General features: G+C 34.9%; 1 pseudogene; it reads right to left on the bottom strand.

Annotated features, from left to right (window-relative positions):
* LOC107902294 (histone acetyltransferase of the MYST family 1-like) overlaps positions 1-20,228 on the bottom strand; it is an 81,919-nt pseudogene that overhangs the window by 22,885 nt on the left and 38,806 nt on the right.

Raw genomic sequence — 20,228 nt, 5'->3', positions numbered from 1 at the left:
TGTATTAAAAAAACTTGTATAAATCAAATTACATGTTAAGACCCTCTCATTTCGTAGAGAGAAAATGTCATACCCAATGAGTTAGGGCATGATATTTCACATTCTCAAAAATGAGCTTGTCCTTAAAAAAAACTCATGCAATAAAATTCAAAATGATACTCAATTGTTTAAGTCAGATGAAGAAATCGTAGTCCAATACGTTAGGGCACAATTTCTCAAAATTCTAAACATTAAATATTGCCTTTATTATCTTTTAGAAAAATCCTCATCTCGAAAAAACAACATGTCATATCCAATGCGTTGGACACAACGTATCGAATTCCCGAAAATGAGATTTTTATTTATTTAAAAGATATTCGATTATCTCGGTTTTCTAAAAAAGATCATACTCCGTAAGTTAGAACACGATCTCTTATTAATTCCCGAGATTATTTTAAAAATTTTGTTAAAAAAATTAGTTTATTTGAATGTATCGAGAAAATCGAAACCCCGTAAGTTAGGGTACGACTTTTCGAGTCTTAAAATGCAGAGTATTGCTTGTCTCAAAACAAAAATTTAATGCATCGGATAAAATGTTACATGATTTTGTAGTAAAATGAATTACAATGCCGACATGTATAATAGAGTAAGAATGAGTGCGATAATATAAATAACAATAATAAAGGTAGAAATAAATACAATAAAATAAAGAACTAAAACATACAACCTATAAAATACAAAAGAAAAAATAACATGTAAAAATTTTAAAAAAATAAATAAAAATAAAAGAAAATAATAATAAAGCCTAATAGTAAACCAATAAGTAAACAAATACGTTGTACAATAGTTTAAAGATAATAAGATGATAGAAATAATAATACAATGATAATAATAAAAAATAATAATACATTATTAAACGAATAATAGTAGTAAATAAATAAATAAGAGTAATAATAGTAATAATAATGGTAGTAAAATAAAAACAAAAAAAGTAATAGTAATAACATTAATAATAGTAACGAAATAATAATAATAATAACAATAATAATAATAATAGGAATAAAGTAAAATATTCAGAAATATGAACAAATAAAGAAGTAAAATATACATAGTAATGATAAAAAAATAAAAAGAATATATGTACGGGCAAACAAATAAATAAATAGATGAAAATGGTACATATAAATATATAAAAAAATCAATAAGAAGTGAATATTGTATTAAATTGAAATTAAAATAAAATTGAGAGCCCAAATTATAAATAAAACACTAAAGGGACTAAATTAAAACTAGGATGAAATTTAACGGATAAAATTGAAAAAATAATAATAAATGAACATAGGATTAAACTGAAAACGCGCGGAAGGAGAGAGGACCGAAACGGAAATTATTCCCACTCTCAAAAAATGCGCCACTTCATAGGGGACCAAATTGGAAATGGGTAAAAATGGAAGGATCCGCCGTGCAAATAGCCCAAAGGTTGAAAACACACGGATCCCCCAGAAGCAGGTCGGGTGGCGCGCAGGCTGGCATCAAAACGACGCCGTTTAGCGTTTGGGGGGTTTAATCCTAAACGGTGCCATTTTAGTAAGCTATATAAACCCCAAATTTCACCAAAAATTCCAGTATACCCATCATTAAAAAAAACTCAAAAGCCTATCAAACTCTCTCCCCTCTCTCCTCTCAAGACAAGCGGTCCGGCCGACTGTCGCCCCGCCGGCCGCCGGCCTTCGGTGACGGCGCTGTCATCTGCGGTGTTCGGAAACCCAAAAGTTACCCTTTTCACTCCATTTTTCGAGTAGAGCACTGATATGGGGTTAAAATGGTCCGAAGGACCCCCAAAATTCTAGAAAATAAAGAAACAAAGAAAAAAACAAAGGGACCTTTCGGTTTCCCATCGCCTTCGGTGGGGTTTTTCGGCGAGTCCACTGACTCAATCGCCCTCAACATCGGAGAGACCTTCGGTTGCGGCCTCAAAGCTAACCAATCTCACTCCGTTTTTATTTCGTACTAATATTTTTTTAAATAATAATAATAATAAGAGCACCCTTCTTTTTTAATCTGTTCAAACTCCTTTTTTGTATTTAGAATCAGAGTGTTCGTAAAAAAATACAAGTCACAAATTGGGGCTTTTATAGCCGGATTACAAACTCCTTAATCATTATTTTTTGTCATTTTCCTATTTGTTTGTGGTTCTTCTTTCTGCTATTTCGTGTGGCTCTCTTTTCAGGTGTCAGACGCGCGTGGAAGAGGCTGGCATGCGGTAGCGCGGAGGTAGCAATGTAGGCCTAGGTGCAGCGACTGAAGAGGGTTAGGGGCTAGGGTTTATTTTTTGCTAAAATGTTAAGATAGTGGGCTAAGGTTAGTTTTGGGTTATTAGGTTTTAGTTCAGGTCATCTGATTGGGTTGAGGGTTGTTGGGTTTGTAACATTTGGACTGTTTATTAATTTTTGTTGTTGTCTTATTGGGCCCTTAGCAAAAATCGGCCACTAAAGCTACCCCTCTTTGCTCATTGTCGTGTAACGAGAATGGAGCAAAGACTTCAAAAAGGACCAATTTTGTCCGGTCGCATTGGATCTTGACTTGTTTTGGTGCTTTTCTTCTTTAGGTAGCTTCATTCCAATCCACTGCATATTTAGGGGGACGAGATTTGTAATTTTAGTCTGCTCCACTGCAACGTCAGGGAGATAAGACTTGTTACTTCAACCTGCTCCACTGCGGCTTCAGGGAGATAAGGTTTGATATGATAAGATCCACTATCTACTATTTGCTCCACTACAACTTTAGGGAGATAAGACTCGTAGCTTCAACTACGACTTTAAGGGAATAAGGTCTGATGTGATCTGCTCTACTGTAACTTCAGAGAGATAAGATCTATCATTTTAATCCGCTCTACTGCAACTTCAGGGAGATAGGATTGGCTTATTCAGTCTGCTCCACTGTAACTTCAGGGAGATAAGACTTGTGGTTTTAATCCGCTCTACTGCAACTTCAGGGAGATAGGATTGGTTTCTTCTGTCTACTCCACTGCAACTTCAGGGAGATAAGACTGGATGCGATCTGCTCTACTGCAACTTCAGAGAGATAAGATCTGTGTTTTTAATCCGCTCCACTGCAACTTCAGGGAGATAGGATTGGTTTCTTCTGTCTGCTGCACTACAACTTCAGGGAGATAAAACTGGATGCGATCTGTTCTACTTTAACTTAAGAGAGACAAGATCTGTGTTTTTAATTCGTTCTACTGCAACTTGAAGGAGATAAGACTTGTTGCTGCAACCTGCTCCACTACAGCTTCAGGGAGATAAGGTTTGACATGATAAGATATGCTATCTTACAGTCTGCTCCACTGCAACTTCAGGTGGATAAGACTTGTAACTTCAATAGATTTGATCCGACCAACTGCAACTTCAGAGGTATATGATTCATCATTTTAATCTGCTCCACTGCAACTTCAGGGAGATAGGATTAGTAGCTTCAATCTGCTCCACTACAACTTCAGGGAGATAAGACTTGTATCTTCAATCTGCCCCACTGCAACTTTAGGGGGATAAGACTAGTGGCTTAAATCTGCTTCCCTACTACCTTGGGAAGATAAGATTTGTCGTCTTCGATCTGCTCCACTACTGCCTAGGGAGACAGGACCAACTTTAGATCTGGTTCGCTGCCAGTATAGGAAGACAAGGTCTGCTATCTTTAATCTACTTCACTGCCGATATAGGAAGACAAGATCTACAATCTTTGACCTACTCCACTGTTCCTCAGGGAGACAAGATCTGCTATCTTCAGTCTACTTCGCTACCAATACAGGAAGACAAGACATGCTATCTTCGATCTACTTCGCTGCCAATACAGGAAGACAAGATCTACAATCTTCGACCTACTCCACTACTGCTCAGTGAGACAAGATCTGTTATCTTCAGTCTACTTCACTGTCAATATAGAAAGATAAGACTTGCTAATTTTAATCTACTTCACTGCCAATACAGGAAGACAAGATCTACTATCTTTGATCCACTTCGCTACCAATACAGGAAAATAAGATCTACTACCTTCGACCTACTTCGCTGCCAATATAGGAAGACAAGATCTACAATCTTTGACCTACTCCACTGTTGCTCAGGGAGACAAGATCTGCTATCTTCAGTCTACTTCGCTGCCAATACAGGAAGACAAGACTTGCTATCTTCGATCTACTTTGCTACCAATACAAGAAGACAAGATCTACAATCTTCGACCTACTCTACTACTACTCAGGGAGACAAGATCTGCTATCTTCAGTCTGCTCCACTGTAAATTCAATGAGGTCAGGCTGGATATGATGACTTTAATCCATCCCACTGTAATTTCAGGGGTATGGGTAAGTTCATTGATCTGTTCTCTGTGGAACATGACCTGTAAAATCCATTTCATGGACCTATTTATGCCTAGTGATTAGGATGTCATGATCAGAATCTATCAAATGCTCCTAACTAGATTTGAATAAATACATATTTGTATGAATGCAGAATGTCATTTTTCAAGAATGATCCCTCTTTATCGCTTAGGTTGTCATTGCTCAAAATTTATTAAAGGTTCTATCACTGATGCCTTCTTGTTCAGCTGGTATATTTGACAGAAAAACCTAAGAAATAGTTGCAATTTAGACTATTCTTTCTCCAATACTTCTAACCCTTAAGTTGGTTAGTTCTAAACAGTAGCCCTTTTTCAGGTCCTCGTACTATTTAGAAGCTTTCAGAGTAATATGCAAAACTTCTTTTGCTTGAATATTATCAATCCAGTAATCGTTACTTCAATGAAAATGCTTGAAAAAGATTATCAAAATGGACAAGATAAAATTTTGTTGAGAGTAAAGCTCGAAGTGAATGAATCAATCAAGATAGCAAATTTTGCTAGAATACAAAATGAGAATAAATTAATCAAGATGGCATATTTTGTCAAAGATACAAAAAATGAATAAATTGAAAATAGGTGCCTCAGATATCGTAGCATGAGCTTCTCTGCCCCAAACATCTTGAGGACCCTTTTGGACTTGATATGTGTTTAGAAGTCCCAGAAGACTTTGTTGATGCCCCAAGATGTAGAATCTCTCCTTCTTATTAATTCGGAGAGGACAAGACTACCGTATGCCCCACTTTCGATCAAAAATTTGAACTGCCCATTCCTGGGTTTTCAATTCAAAACCCCTTTGGTCTCAATGCGCCCTTTGCGGGTTTTCACATTGGCCTCTCCTTTTTCTTTTTCTTTTTTCAGTTTTATTTTTTTTCCTTTTTTCTTTTCGTTTTTTTTTCAAGTGAAGTATTTATTGCTTGAATCAAAATTCACAGGACTAGGAAGGTTCTTGCCGTCCATCTTGGTCAATATCAACATTTTTTTAGATAAGACATTCCACATAAGGTCCTTTCCAGTTTGGCATCCACTTTCTTCTGAAGTCCTTTTGTATGGGAAGGATCTTCTTCGATATCAGGTCCCCCTCATAGAATTCCCTTGGGCGAACCTTTTTTGGTGAACTCGCATCATTCGCTTTTGGTACATTTGACCATAATGGATAGCTTTCAACCTTTTCTTTTTAATCAACTTTAACTGATCATATCGGGCTTGGATCCATTCTGCTTCATCCAACTTCAGCTTTGACAAGACTCGAAGGGCAGGAATATCAACTTCTATGGGTAAAACTGCCTCTATTCCATATACCAATGAGAAATGAGTTGCCCCGGTAGAGGTTTTTTCTTTTTTTTTTTGTCTCCACTGTATTTTAGGACAACATGGTGTTAATCTTGAACAAACTGCAAACTTCTGATATCGTGCTGTTGTTCAAATTTGGTGCATTGTGAGATATGATCCTTTTTTAGCATTCTATATCGAAATATAATTTTTCTTTTTCAAGAATTTGCTGACTGTCGACATTGTGACATTGGCATATAAAGCAGCTTCCACCCTCTTAGTGAAGTAATCGATGACCACAAAGATGACTTGATGACCGTTAGAAGCTTTTGGCGAGATCAGCTCAATGACCTCCATGCCCCACATAGAAAAATGTCATGGAAAAGTCATAACATGAAGAGATAAAGGAGGCACATAAATCTTGTCTCCACAAATTTGGAACTTATGGCATTTCTTGGTATAACTGATGCAATCACCTTCCATGGTGGACCAGTAGTACCCAAATCTCATGATTTACTAGGTCATTGCAAAATCATTAGCATGTGTTCCTCAGACACCCTTATGGACCTCTTCCAAGATTTTCCTAGTCTCAACAACGTCCACACGTCTTAGTAGCTTAGGCATATATTGATCATGCGAAAACATTTTTGAAATGTTGGAGTAACTCAATGACGTCTCGCTTTATCTCTGTGGTGATACAGGCTCTAATCTTCACCTCTTTCTCTTCTCTTAAGCTCACAATTTCCATTGATTTTTGTAAGGTAGGATCTGTTTCTCGACTTGTTCTACCATCCTTAACAAATCAGGAGATAAACTACAATCTTGGCTGTCTTTAAAGTTTTGAGGTTCCTCTAGACACATATCTTGCTCAAAAGGAGGTTCTGAGTCAATAACAATGTCGCTCATATCATTGATATTTTGAGACTTTTTATATGGACGAAGGAAGACTCAAAGATCTAATGAATCAAAGGATAATTATATGTGTGGTATGAGTATGAATGAAATAGAAGGAAAAAAATGTTTTCCAAGACAAAACATAAATATGCATTTCATTGAAATGAAAAATAGTGGACATGTGCCTTTTTCAAAAAAGGATTTCTATTGCTCCCAGGCTTAGAGCAATAAGAGTGTTCTGTATATTACTCTAAACTGGTCCTAAAAAACACAAGAATCTCCTCCACAGTCCAGTTGTTTAGAACACCTCTAGGGATATAGAAACAAATTCCCGATAGGTTTTTTTTGTTTGTATTTTTTAGCTACTTCTTTAAAGGCACAAACATCTTTACCTTCCGAACCATCGATATCTTCAAAGAATTCTAATTCTTTATCATCCATCTGGCTCTGTACTAAAGTTCTGAACTCAATGCACTTTTGGATTTTAGGAAAATTATTGTATGCAATGAAATATAATGCTAATGAATGAAAAGATGCATGCAATGAAATGTAATGCAGATTCATGAATGTAAAAGAGGCATTGATCTTGATTCAATTCCATTAGGATAACTTTTCTAGAAAAAAATCTCTTTACATAAAACGGATATTTACATGTACGGCCATGCCCTAATACTCGATGTAAAGATATCGATCATTTTCCTCAAATCTATATGTTAAGATTGAATCTCGAAAACTCTTCAAAGGGGAACCTCCTCTATCTCCTTTTTGTTTGATCCGAGCTGCGACCCATTATTCACTCATCTTCGTGATGCTCATCGGCTTCTTTAAGAAAGTTGGCGTTAGCAGCTCTCGAATAGTTTTCGTTAGCTTGAGTCTTAGGGCAACGAGGCAAAGTTATTTACTCATTCACCAGACTATCACCCTTCCCTCGTTACATTTTCTCGGACCACATTCAGACGATCGCATTGTCTTCCATTTTATCAAGAAATTCGTTTTCCATGACAAGCTCTCTATTTAGTAATCGAACGTGAATCAACACCTCTTGTTTATGATGAAAATGCAATGCAATCATAACCAAAATGAAACGAAACAGGTTAGTACAAAAGCAAGCAAAAAAGAAACAAATTGAGCACCTACTCGGGAGATCACCAGAGTTTGGTGTAATTATTCCTAAGGTGGGTAGTTAAGGCTCACTATATGCAGTTCGGTTCTAAAGTAAGGGTACCCAAACCGGCATATTCCTTGATCCTCACCCATTATATGCTCATACGGACCAAGTTCAATTCAGGGGAATACATTTCCCTATGGCTGCACGGATATGAAAATCTCATGAAGACATAGGTACAGATGTATCCTGAAAGCGACCCACTATCCTGCACGGAGGTGAAGACCTCACGAAGGAAATAGCTTCTCACTCCCACTTAAAAGGAAATAATCGAGCGGTTATGTAATGCAATATGTATAAACATATCAAAATTCAAACCAATAGAGTAATTACAAATCGAAGTAATGATAATCGTGACAAAAACAGACAAAATACAACAAAATGATCGTAATTTTAAACCAAGTTTTTGGGTAACCTTTAGGCATTTGGTGTGGTTCTACCTAGGGTAGGCTCTTAAGGCTCATTATATGCAGTTCGATTCTAAGGTAAGGGTACCTGAACCAGTAGATTCCTCGATCGTCACCCATTATAGGCTCATACGGACTGAGTTCAGTTCAGGGGAATACATTTCCCTATGGCTATGCGGAGATGAAAATCTCATGAAGACATAGGTACGAATGTATCCTGGAAGCGATTCACTATCCCATGCGGAGGTGAAAACCTCATGAAGGCGTAGTTTCACATTCCCACTTAAAAGGGTAAGGTCAAATGATCATGTAAATAGAATATGCAAAAACTATATCGAGACTTACACAAATAAAGCAGATATAACAAAACGATGCAGACTACGTGCAACAAAAAGGATCGTAAATTTGAACCAAAATTTTCATTTTCGACAAAAAGATGAGAAATAATCAAATTGTGGCTAACTCTCCTATTTTGGGTCCCCAGTGGAGTCGCCAAGCTGTTGACACCATTTTTTTGATAAAACGCGGTCGACTTATATTTAAAAAATGAAAACGAACACGAGAGTCGCCACCAATCCTTTTTGATGAGGTGTGATCGGATCACCTTGAAAAATGGTTGTTTTTAATAAACGATTTGATTTATTTAAAACAACAATTTTGGTCCGCAAAATTCAGAAAAACAGGTTCGAGAGTCGGTTACATACAAGGAAAGATTAGCACCCTCATAACGCCCAAAAATTGGTACCTAGTTTATTAATTAGTGTCTTAGTGTCTAGAATTGGAAACTTTGAAGATCCATGTATTAAAAAAACTTGTATAAATCAAATTACATGTTAAGACCCTCTCATTTCGGAGAGAGAAAATGTCATACCCAATGAGTTAGGGCATGATATTTCACATCCTCAAAAATGAGCTTGTTCTTAAAAAAAACTCATGCAATAAAATTCAAAATGATATTCAATTGTTTAAATCAGATGAAGAAATCGTAGTCCAATACTTTAGGTCACAATTTCTCAAAATTCTAAACATTAAATATTGCCTTTATTATCTTTTAGAAAAATCCTCATCTCGAGAAAACAACATGTCATAACCAATGCGTTAGGACACAACGTATCGAATTCCCGAAAATGAGCTTTTTATTTATTTGAAAGATGTTCGATTATCTCAGTTTTTTAAAAAAGAAGATCATATTCCATAAGTTAGAACACGATCTTTTATTAATTCCCGAGATTATTTAAAAATTTTGTTAAAAAAATTAGTTTATTTGAATGTATCGAGAAAATCGAAACCCCGTAAGTTAGGGTACGACTTTTCGAGTCTTAAAACGCAAAGTATTGCTTGTCTCAAAACAAAAATTTAATGCATCGGATAAAATGTTACATGATTTTGTAGTAAAATGAATTACAATGCCGACATGTATAATAGAGTAAGAATGAGTGCGATAATATAAATAACAATAATAAAGCCATAAATAAATACAATAAAATAAAGAACTAAAACATACAACCTATATAATAAAAAAGAGTAGGTAAAAATTTAAAAAAATAGCTAAAAATAAAAGAATATAATAATAAACATAATACTAAACCAATAAGTAAACAAATACGGTGTACAATAGTTTAAAGATAATAAAATGATAGTAATAATAAAACAATGATAATAATAAAAAATAATAATACATTATTAAACGAATAATAGTAGTAAATAAATAAATAAGAGTAATAATAGTAATAATAATGGTAGTAAAATAAAAACAAAAAAAATAGTAATAGTAATAACAGTAATAAGAGTAACGAAATAATAATAATAATAATAGGAATAAAGTAAAATATTAGGAAATATGAACAAAATAAAGAAGTAAAAATATACATAGTAATGATAAAAAAAATAAAAAGAATATATGTACAGGCAAACAAATAAATAAATAGATGAAAATGGTACATACAAATATATAAATAATAATAATAAATGAATATTGTATTAAATTGAAATTAAAATAAAATTGAAAGCCCAAATTATAAATAAAACACTAAAGGGACTAAATTCAAACTAGGACGAAATTGAACGGATAAAATTTAAAAAAAAAAAAGAAAAAATGAACATAGGATTAAACTGAAAACACGGGGAAGGAGAGAGGACCGAAAGGGAAATTATTCCCACTCTCAAAAAACGCGCCACTTTATAAGGGACCAAATTGGAAATGGGTAAAAATGGAAGGATCCGCCGCGCAAATAGCCCAAACGTTGAAAACACGCGGATTCCCCAGGAACGGGTCAGGTCGCGCGCTGGTTGGCATCAAAACGACGTTGTTTAACGTTTGGGGGGTTTAATCCAAAACGGTGCCATTTTGGTAAGCTGTATAAACCCCAAATTTCACCAAAAATTCCATTATACCCATCATTAAAAAAAATCAAAAGCCTTTCAAACTCTCTCCTCTCCAGACTAGCGGTCCGATCGACCATCGCCACGCCGGACGCTGGTGACAGTGCCGCCGTCCGCGGTGGTCGGAAACCCAAATGTCCCTTTTTTTTCACTCCTTTTTTCGAGTAGAGGACTGATATGGGGTTAAAATGGTCCGAAAGACCCCCAAAATTCGAGAAAACGAAGAAAAAAAAGAAAAAAAAAGGGACCTTTGGGTTTCCCGTCGCCGCCGGTGGGGGTTTTCGGCGAGCCCAGTGACTCAATCGCCCTCAACACCGGAGAGACCTCCAATTGCGGCCTCAAAGGTAACCAATCTCGCTCCGTTTTTATTTCGTACTAATATTTTTAAAATAAAAAATAATAAGAAGAAGAGCACCCTTCTTTTTTAATTCTTTCAAACTCCTTTTTTGTATTTAGAATCAATGTGTTCGTAAAAAAAATACAAGTCACAGATTAGGGCTTTTATAGCCGGATTACAAACTCTTTAATCATTATTTTTTGTCATTTTGCTATTTGTTTGTTGTTCTTCTTTCTACTGTTGCCTGTGGCTCTCTTTGCAGGTGTCAGATGCGCGTGGAGGAGGCTGGCATGCGACGGCACGGAGGCAGCAATGCAGGCCTAGGTGCGGCGGCTGAAGAGGGTTAGGGGCTAGGGTTTATTTTTTGCTGAAATGTTAAGATAATGGGCTAAGGTTAGTTTTGGGTTATTAGGTTTTAGTTTGGGTCATCTAATTGGGATAAGGGTTGTTGGGTTTGTAACATTTGGGCTGCTTATTAATTTTTGTTGTGGTCTTATTGGGCCCCGGGCAAAAATGGGCCACTACAATCGTATTTTTAAAACTCTTCAAAGTTTTCAATCTTCAATACTAAGACACTAATTAATGAACTAGGTGCCAATTTTTGGGCGTTACGAGGGTGCTTATCCTTCCTCGTACGTAACCGACTCCCGAACCTGTTTTTCTAAATTTCCTAGACCAAAAGCATTCTTTTAATAAATCTAAATCGTTTATTAAAAAATCATTTTTTGAGGTGACCCGATCACACCTCATCAAAAAAAGATTGGTGGCAACTCTCATGTTCGTTTTTGTTTTCAAAATCCAAGTCGACTCTTTTTATCAAAAAAATGGTGTCAACAGATGGCACTAAGTCTCATTGCATTTTACAGTGTAAGCATTGACCACCCCCCAAGAAAGAACATAAATTTCCATTAGGACAAAGAAGAAGGGAATTGCATAGAACACAGCCCACTACATTTTCAACACAACTTCAGGTATTGATACCTTGATGGAAATATTTCCCTTGTGCTTTTTCAAGATGTCTAAAAGAACCCTCGTCCAGTACCCCCTGTAGCTCAACAGCCCTAGATCGGATAGTGGTCTTTCAGGTGTGCCAACTTTACCTTCTTTCTTTGAAAGTTCATATGCTGGGTCCATAACAGAAACAAAATAAGTAATAAAGTTGAATTGTAAAATACCGATGGGATCAAATGCAAAGTACAATACAACAAAATCAAGTATAACATCATTTATATTCAAGACTACGCAACTAGCATGAAGCAATAAAATTGAAGAAATTAGAAGATAGAGATTAAGTTTGCTCCATGAAAATGTTATAAATTCGCAGCAGCTCATGATTCTAGTAAACTAACTTGAGAACAATTCCAGACAACCAACTTGGTGTTATATTGAGAGTCTAACTAGTAGGATAATGGTACATTCTCATTTAATGCTGAATGAATAATCATCATCATTTGGTGCTATCTATCCCCATCTCTCTTTCATTCAAACATATAAATAGCTCACTTATTTTGATCCATTAATGAAATAAGCCTTGAAAAAAAATCAATTATCAAGAGGGGCAGGGAGCTTACAAAAGGCGATCAAAAACTTTTCATAGCCTTTCCTTTGATACGGAGGAAGGGTAAGGATACATGCCAAATTATATGATTCCTCAAAATACTTTTCCTACATGATCAGACACAAACTACTAACTAAGATATTTGTTTATGTTAGGAAGTACTTTCTAAAACACAAGTAAGAATGAAATGACAAAAAATGATCAGTAACTACAGAAAATTTTAGCAGACATGCTATAAAATGAATAAGCAATTGAAAGCCCCAAATACACATATATAAATAATAAATTCTACTACTTGAAAGCTCATAATTTGAGGCTACAAAGGCCAAAATTGTTGTATCCACTCTATGCCACATTACTAAATTCCAATTACAAAATATCAGAATGACCAAAAACATATAGACACTAGTTGTAAACCTCCACTGCATCAAGTAACAAAAACGCACTAAAAGTTACCTTAGAAAAGTGTCCAACCATATGGAAACCTCGATCATCACATTCACATAAAACATAAAACAGAAACAAATCAACATCATAATAAAGGGTCTTGTGGTCAAGGAATAACTTCGCCAAATAATAAAGATTTTGCCCATAAACTTTATTCTGGAATAAATCATAGCCCTTCTCTAATAAGTACAAAAATAAACAGACCTTTCCCTATATCAAAATTTTCAAGAATAGTTTTTCAATATCTTAAGCATTTTTTCAAGAACCAAAATGATGGCATACCTTAAGTAGTTTTTGAAGAACAAGAAGAAACGAAAATGATAAAGAAGATAAAGAAGATGTCATACCTTAAGCCAAGACCTTGCGAAAAGGGAGATTTGAGCGAAACAAAACAACAGCGTGTAATTTTCCTGAGAAGAGAAGATATGAGACGGACACAGCTAAGGAAAAATGGAAGAGATTATAAAAGATGAAGAAAGGAAGAAGTAGAAGGAGGAAAGTTACTTGGATGAAGAAAGAGAAGGGATGAAGAACGGAAGGAAGAAGGAGAAAGTAACCTGGTGAGAATTGGGAAATGTCTTAAGAAATGAAATCGGTAAGACATTTTCCGTAAACTCATACTCATTTTACCCATGTTTTGGAGAATGTTTTCCTATAAGAATTCATTTTCCAGCAAAAAAACATCGAAAAATAAGGAAAATGTTTTCTGGAAAATATTTTCACCCAAACAAACGGACCATTAATGAAGACATATTAATTCGGCTAGCTCTAATTATGCTAAAACATGCAATCAACTGTACTAAGCTAAATATTAATTAATGAGCTGTAAAAAAACAAACTAAATGAAGCTAATACTTAGTTTATTCTAGCAATAAAGTAGATGAGCTGGAAGTAAATTGAAATGAGCTCAAACGAGCTCAAACGAGCTCAAACGAGCTAATTTGAGCTGAATGGAGCTCGGGGAGCTATTGAGGAGCTGAGGTCGACTTGTAAGAGGTTTCAAGGAGTCTTCATGAAGCTGGTACAAACTTCTTCAATGGGTTTGGACAGCACTTCAACCCATATTCGCGAAACTAAGGCCCAAATGGCCTCGTTGAAAAGCTTAGCTCGTGCTCGTGTTATAGGTCCTTTTGGCAGCACCATTGGTTCTTTGTTTGAACTAGGGAAGCTCTCGGGCGTGCTTACATCAGCTAAGCCATTTGAGCATACTAACTTGTGCTTTTTAAAGATACAAGGGACACACGATCGTGTAACCTGGCCGTGTGTCACATACAGCTGAGACACACTCCCGTGTCTCTGCCCGTGTGGACAAAAATAGGTCATTTTTCGAGCCATATTTCTCACCCAAATTGGTACCAACGAAAACACAAAAATTTGCATATAACCAAGTCATAAATTGGCATTCAAAACAAACCAAAATCAAGCTTAAAACATGTAATATCATCACGTACAACCAATATGCCCATAGGCACCTCAAATGACCATTTAAAAACATGTCAACTATGTAAGCAAACTTACCTAAATGACCAAACACATATATGCATAATTATACCAAAACTTAACATATAGGTCACTTATCAAGCTCAACCATTTCGTACCCAAAATACCAACTCACAAACTAAATCATTTACATGATAACTATACAACAAACATGATAAGGCCGTTTACACATATACCAAACAAAGTATACCAAAACACAAGTCAATTCAAATGGCTCAAAACATAACAAATCATGTAGGACATCATTAGCCAAAATAACCTATACCTGCCATTATAACAAAAATTAGATAACCAAAAGTACCAAAATAGCCGATAGATAGTGTGATATAGCTTCCAAACCACTATAAAACAAGGAAAATAACACAGAGTAAGCATTTAAGCTTAGTAAGTTCGTATAACATAGAATTTAACTTACCATTTAACCACAATTTAAGTAAGTAAACCAAAGCATATCACAACTCAATTTGGCCAAAAGCCTAACACATATTCATCAACCAAGTAACCCATGTAATTCATATAAAAACCAAAAATCATGTATGAGTTCAACAATTATCTAAATTCCATGCACATGTAACATCTATACCATGTATCCATATATCATATATAAACCATTTCCATGTAATTCATGTAAATACCTATACTAATTCATATCGAACTCATATAAACTCGTAACAGAATTGTGCCCGTTGAACCACTCAGAATATCGTTAGATATGCAGGTTACACATGAGGTGTACTGAACTATAATCCATCAATTCCTGTACATGTATGCTCATAGGAGCTATAAATGGTAAGCTCCTCTGAGTTGAATAACAGTAAGCTCCTCTGAGCTAAATAATAGTAAGCTCATACAAGCTGAGTATCGGTAAGCTCATAATCGGTAACCCTAATGACATGTCATTTGTATCCTACAAATTTATAAGGTTTAAACAGGGCTCGGTAGTTGTCGTACGTTGTCAAATATGCAATCGTTATTCATTCATGGCAGCTACTCAATTCACAAACATATAATTCAATTTAAAACATATAAATGTACAATTTAATTACACGAACTTACCTCGACGAGGGCACGAAGATGCGAAGGCAATTAATCTGAGATTTTCTCTTTCCCTATGCATTTAATTCTCTAAAATTTAGTCCCTAGGCTCATAAAATGAAATTCATTCAATTGTATCCCTACCCAAGCCTAGCCAAATTTAAACATGCTTATAGCAGCCGATATATTTCACAATTTCACACTTTTACCACAGAATTATCACATTTCTAAATTTAATCCCTAATTGATAATTTCATCAAAAATTCTTTTACAAAAGTTGTTTATCTAACAACCACCATTCTTTTTTCTACCATTAAACTTCAAAACCCTAACATATTCATCAATGGAAGAACTCAAATACTTTAATAGTTTTGCAAATTGATACCCGGGCTAGCTAGGTTAAGCTACAACGATCCTGAAAACATAAAAATCATTAAAAATGGAACAAAATTACACTTACATGCAAGGGATAGTCTAGCCGACAATTTCAAGCTTCTACGGCTTCTTTCACTTTGATTTTCAGTTGAAGAGAGAATAAAAGAGATGACAACTTTGTTTTGTTTTATTTAATTTATCTTTTATTACTTATTTTCAAAATTAACCTTAAGTAACCTTAAAAATTACACAATTGTCAAGCCATGCACATCCACTATCACATTTAATGGTCTAATTACCATATAAGAACTTCCACATTAAATTTCTATAGCTATTTAATACCATTAACTATTAGAACTCAACTTTTTCACCTTACGCGATTTAGTCCTTTTTATCAAAATGAGCATGTAATCGGTAAAATTTCTTAAAGAAATTTTTATACGGTAATACTATCATGTTGTAGATCATAAAATAATATTAAAATGAATTTTTTGATCACAGATTTGTGTTCCCAAAACCACTATTCCAAATTCACTGAAAACGGGTTGTTACACTAATAGTGTGGCATGTATATAGGGTCATTTTGTTATGTACATAATCATCTTAATGTGAATGTCAATGTTGTAATTTTAGTTAAGGTTTTTTTTTCATGTTAAGCTTGATACATGGCCTAGTTTATGCTTAGTTTGATTATGTTAATGCCATTTGGATTCTTTAATTTAAAGTTTACCTAAGCCTTATGTGTTTGAGTTTGAAAATATGGTAACTTGGTATGTTAAGGTTGATAAATAGCTTGAATGCATCTCGACTTTAATCATGAGTTTTGTACCATTTGAGCACTTGATTTCAAATTTGTTATGAGCTTGAATTGCGTGATTTTGCATGATATGACGATTTGATGATATTGAGATCAACTTTTATTTTTTAATGTTGCCATTATAAGTCACAAAATTTGCACATTATATGGAATGGCATGTTCAAGAAAAGGGATATAATTTTTTACTAATTTTTCTGCAAAGTCAAGAAATTACCACATGGATGTCGCGACACCAACTACTAACATCACGACGTCCCTTATTTGAGGTCACGACACCAACTCGGTGAAGTTTAAAATTTTTACTGTAACACCGTATACCTGACCTAGTCACCGGGTCCAAGTACTGGATGCCACAATTACCCATCATCTCTTAATAAGTTCCTAGCCAACTTGTAATAACCCGTTTTCAGTGAAATCAGAACAATGGTTTTGGGACCACAAATCTAATGTCAAAATAATTATTTTATTATTATTTTATTATCTACAGTATGATAGTAGTATCGTATAAAATTTTGTTAAGAAATTATGAGTTCTAGTAAAAGTTGATAAAAATGACTAAATCGCTTAAAGTGTAAAAGTTGAGTTCTAGTAGCTAAAGGTATTTAATAGCTATAGAACCTTAAATTATGAGTCCTTATGTGGAAATTAGACCATAAATATTGATAGTGGAATGTGTTGGCTTGGCATAAGTGAAATTATAAATGTTTTTAAAGGTTATATTTGTAATTTGGTACATAAATGACAATTAAATGAAACAAAATTAAAACATCATCTTCCTAAAGTAAACACACCACCGAAACTTCAAAGTAAACGCATCCATGAGAGCTTGTGCATTTGGCCTATCTTATTTGGAGTGCATCGTATGTATTTTTGTTTCGTTTTTTATGATTTCTAATTTTTCGTGATCATTGTAGCTTAATCTAGCTAGCCTGGGGACTGATTTGTGAAACTGTTAAAGTGTTAGGGTTTTACCGTTAATGAATGTGTATGAGTTTTGATGATTTTTGGAAGAAAATGATTAGTTGTTTTTAGATAAACAACTTTAGTTAAGTGATCTTTTATGAAATTGTCAATTAGAGATTAAATTGAAAAATGTGAAATATTCATGGTGTAATTTGAGAATTAATGAAATGTGTGGGCTGCAATAAGCTTGTAGGATATTCGGGTAGGCTTGGATAGGGGTGAAATTGCATAAATTTCATTTTACAATCTTAAGGACTAAATTAAAAAGAAATTAAAAGTATAGGGCAAAATTGTAATTTTGCTAAAATATGAATTTGGGTTAAATTGAATAGAATGATTATTGAATTGAGCTGAATTTATTCATTTAGATCAAGATAAACCATGAATAACCCTAGATAGAGGCAAAGAAAAAGCTTCGGATTAGTCGACTTCATTTTCTACGTTTATCGTTGAGGTAAGTTCATACGTTTAAATAATGTTTTTGATTAAGATTTAAATACTATTATTACATAATATTAAATTTTTCTTGATGGAAAAGTCCAATAGCATTCATTGACGGGTGAAATGGGATAGCTTCAGCTATCAACTACAAAAAGGATAACTTCGACTATCGACTACAAAAAGGATAGCTTCGGCTATTGATTATGAAAAGGGATGGAGACGACAATCAATTATGGAAAGCAATGGTGATGACCATCAAATTATAAAAAGGGATGGCTTCGGCTATCGATCATGAAAAGGGCTGGCTTCGGCTATCAAATTATGAAAAGGGATTGTGACGACCATCGAACAATGTAAAAGGATGGTGACGACCATCAAATTATGAAAAGGGATAGCCTTGGCTATCAAATAAAGAAAAGGGATGTGTCAACCATCGTATTATTACCTCGTGTAAGCTTCGGTAAGAGCTTTCAATGTAATTTACATTATTATGATGGAAGGTCAGAAATGTGTACCTTTGTGGTAATGAAAAGCATGAATGTATATATATAAATTTATGAATTAGTTATTATCATGGTGGATTGATTTTTACATGCTTTGTGATTTTATACTGTATTGAAAAGCTTAAACCATATTCTTTACGAGCTTACTAAGCATGGCATGATTACTCTTTGTTTACTTTTCTGTGTTTTGTAGTTTATCGAAAGCTCGTTCAGGTTGGAAAGTCATCGGAGATCTATCACACTATCGATCGCTTATATTGGTACTTTTGGATGTTTTTAAGTTTGGTTATAATGATATGTATAGGTATTTTGGTTGTTAAAATGGCCATTTGATTTGGCTTGTGTTTTGGCATTTTGTTGGTGTAAAGGCATAGTTTGGTATGTATATAAATGGCCTTGAATTGGTTGATGTTTCGGCTTGTTAAATTTGAATGTTTAAAGATGAAATGGTAACCTAAAATAAATATTAAAAATTGTCTTGTGATTTGTTAGAAATATGGTGAATTGGTACTTGTTATGTAGGACTTATATGGTTATTTGGTATTAGTTGTGGAATGCCATATTTGGTACCTAATGGTATATAATGGCTAGGTAAATCAAATGTTTTGAATTGATGCAAACTTAGTTAGAAGTTAGATGGTTATTTTGGCCAATTTTAGTGTATGGTTATACATGTTTGAATGTTGTCATTTGAGGTGCCTTTGGGAATATTGGTTGTATGGTTATATACCATGTTTCATTAGCTAGAATATGCATGATTTTGGTCCCTTGTTATGGCTTGTACATATGCACAATATTGGTTGTAGGTACATACTCATATGGGTGAGAAACATCTATTTTCGTCCACACGGGCAGAGGCACGGGCGTGTGTCTCACACACGGCCAGGCGACATGGCTGTGTGTCCCTTATAGTTTTCAAAGGGTTGCAAGTCAGGCTATTAAATGGCCTAGCACACGACTTGGCACATCGGCGTGGGGCTTGGTCGTGTGACCCAAGTCAGTGAGTTACACAGGCTGGGACACGGCCGTGTGTCCCTACTTCGAATGTCCACACGGCCTGAGACACGGCCATGTCCCTTGGCCATGTCAGTCACATGGCCTTCCCACACAGCTGTGTGACCCCCTGCAGTTTGAAAATTTTTATCTTTTTTTGAAAAATTCTATATGTTTTTGATTTAGCCCTAACTTGTTTCCAATGTACTTTTTAAGCCTCGAGGGATCGTTTTAGGGACGATTTGTGTGTTATTGACTGGAATTGCTATGATTATTGACATGAATTAAAATGTTTAGAATCTTTATTCTTTTTAAATTGAAAACTCTGGTAATACTCTGTAATCCTATTCCAGCGACGGATACGGGTTAAGGGTGTTACACAACTATTCGCAACCCTAACAAATTAAACATTTAAACATTGAAATAAATTTTATTCCATACTTGTACCAGGTTGATGTCGACATTTTAACTCAAGAGACTCGCATAGTTACTACAACTAAATAAGACTTATAAGTTTGCTTCAATTATTCTCTGAGGCGCGACCTTAAAGGGGTGTCCCTCTATATGCATGAAACAACTACCACCCTTCACATGGGCCTGATTATGTCTGGCTTGGCTCCCCATCACGACCATCAAGTCAACCCTTGACCCTACAGTCATCCACTTCAAACATAAGCTCAGACAAACTTACTAATATTCTATTCAGTAATTTCATATAGATTCTCTAATTTAGGAAATAAGAAATGAAATGCAATTTTTAAAACTCCCTGT

Source organism: Gossypium hirsutum, chromosome D05 (genome assembly GCF_007990345.1).
Source record: "Gossypium hirsutum isolate 1008001.06 chromosome D05, Gossypium_hirsutum_v2.1, whole genome shotgun sequence".
Classification (NCBI taxonomy): Eukaryota; Viridiplantae; Streptophyta; class Magnoliopsida; order Malvales; family Malvaceae; genus Gossypium; species Gossypium hirsutum.
This window is presented reverse-complemented; position numbering and strand designations above follow the sequence as displayed.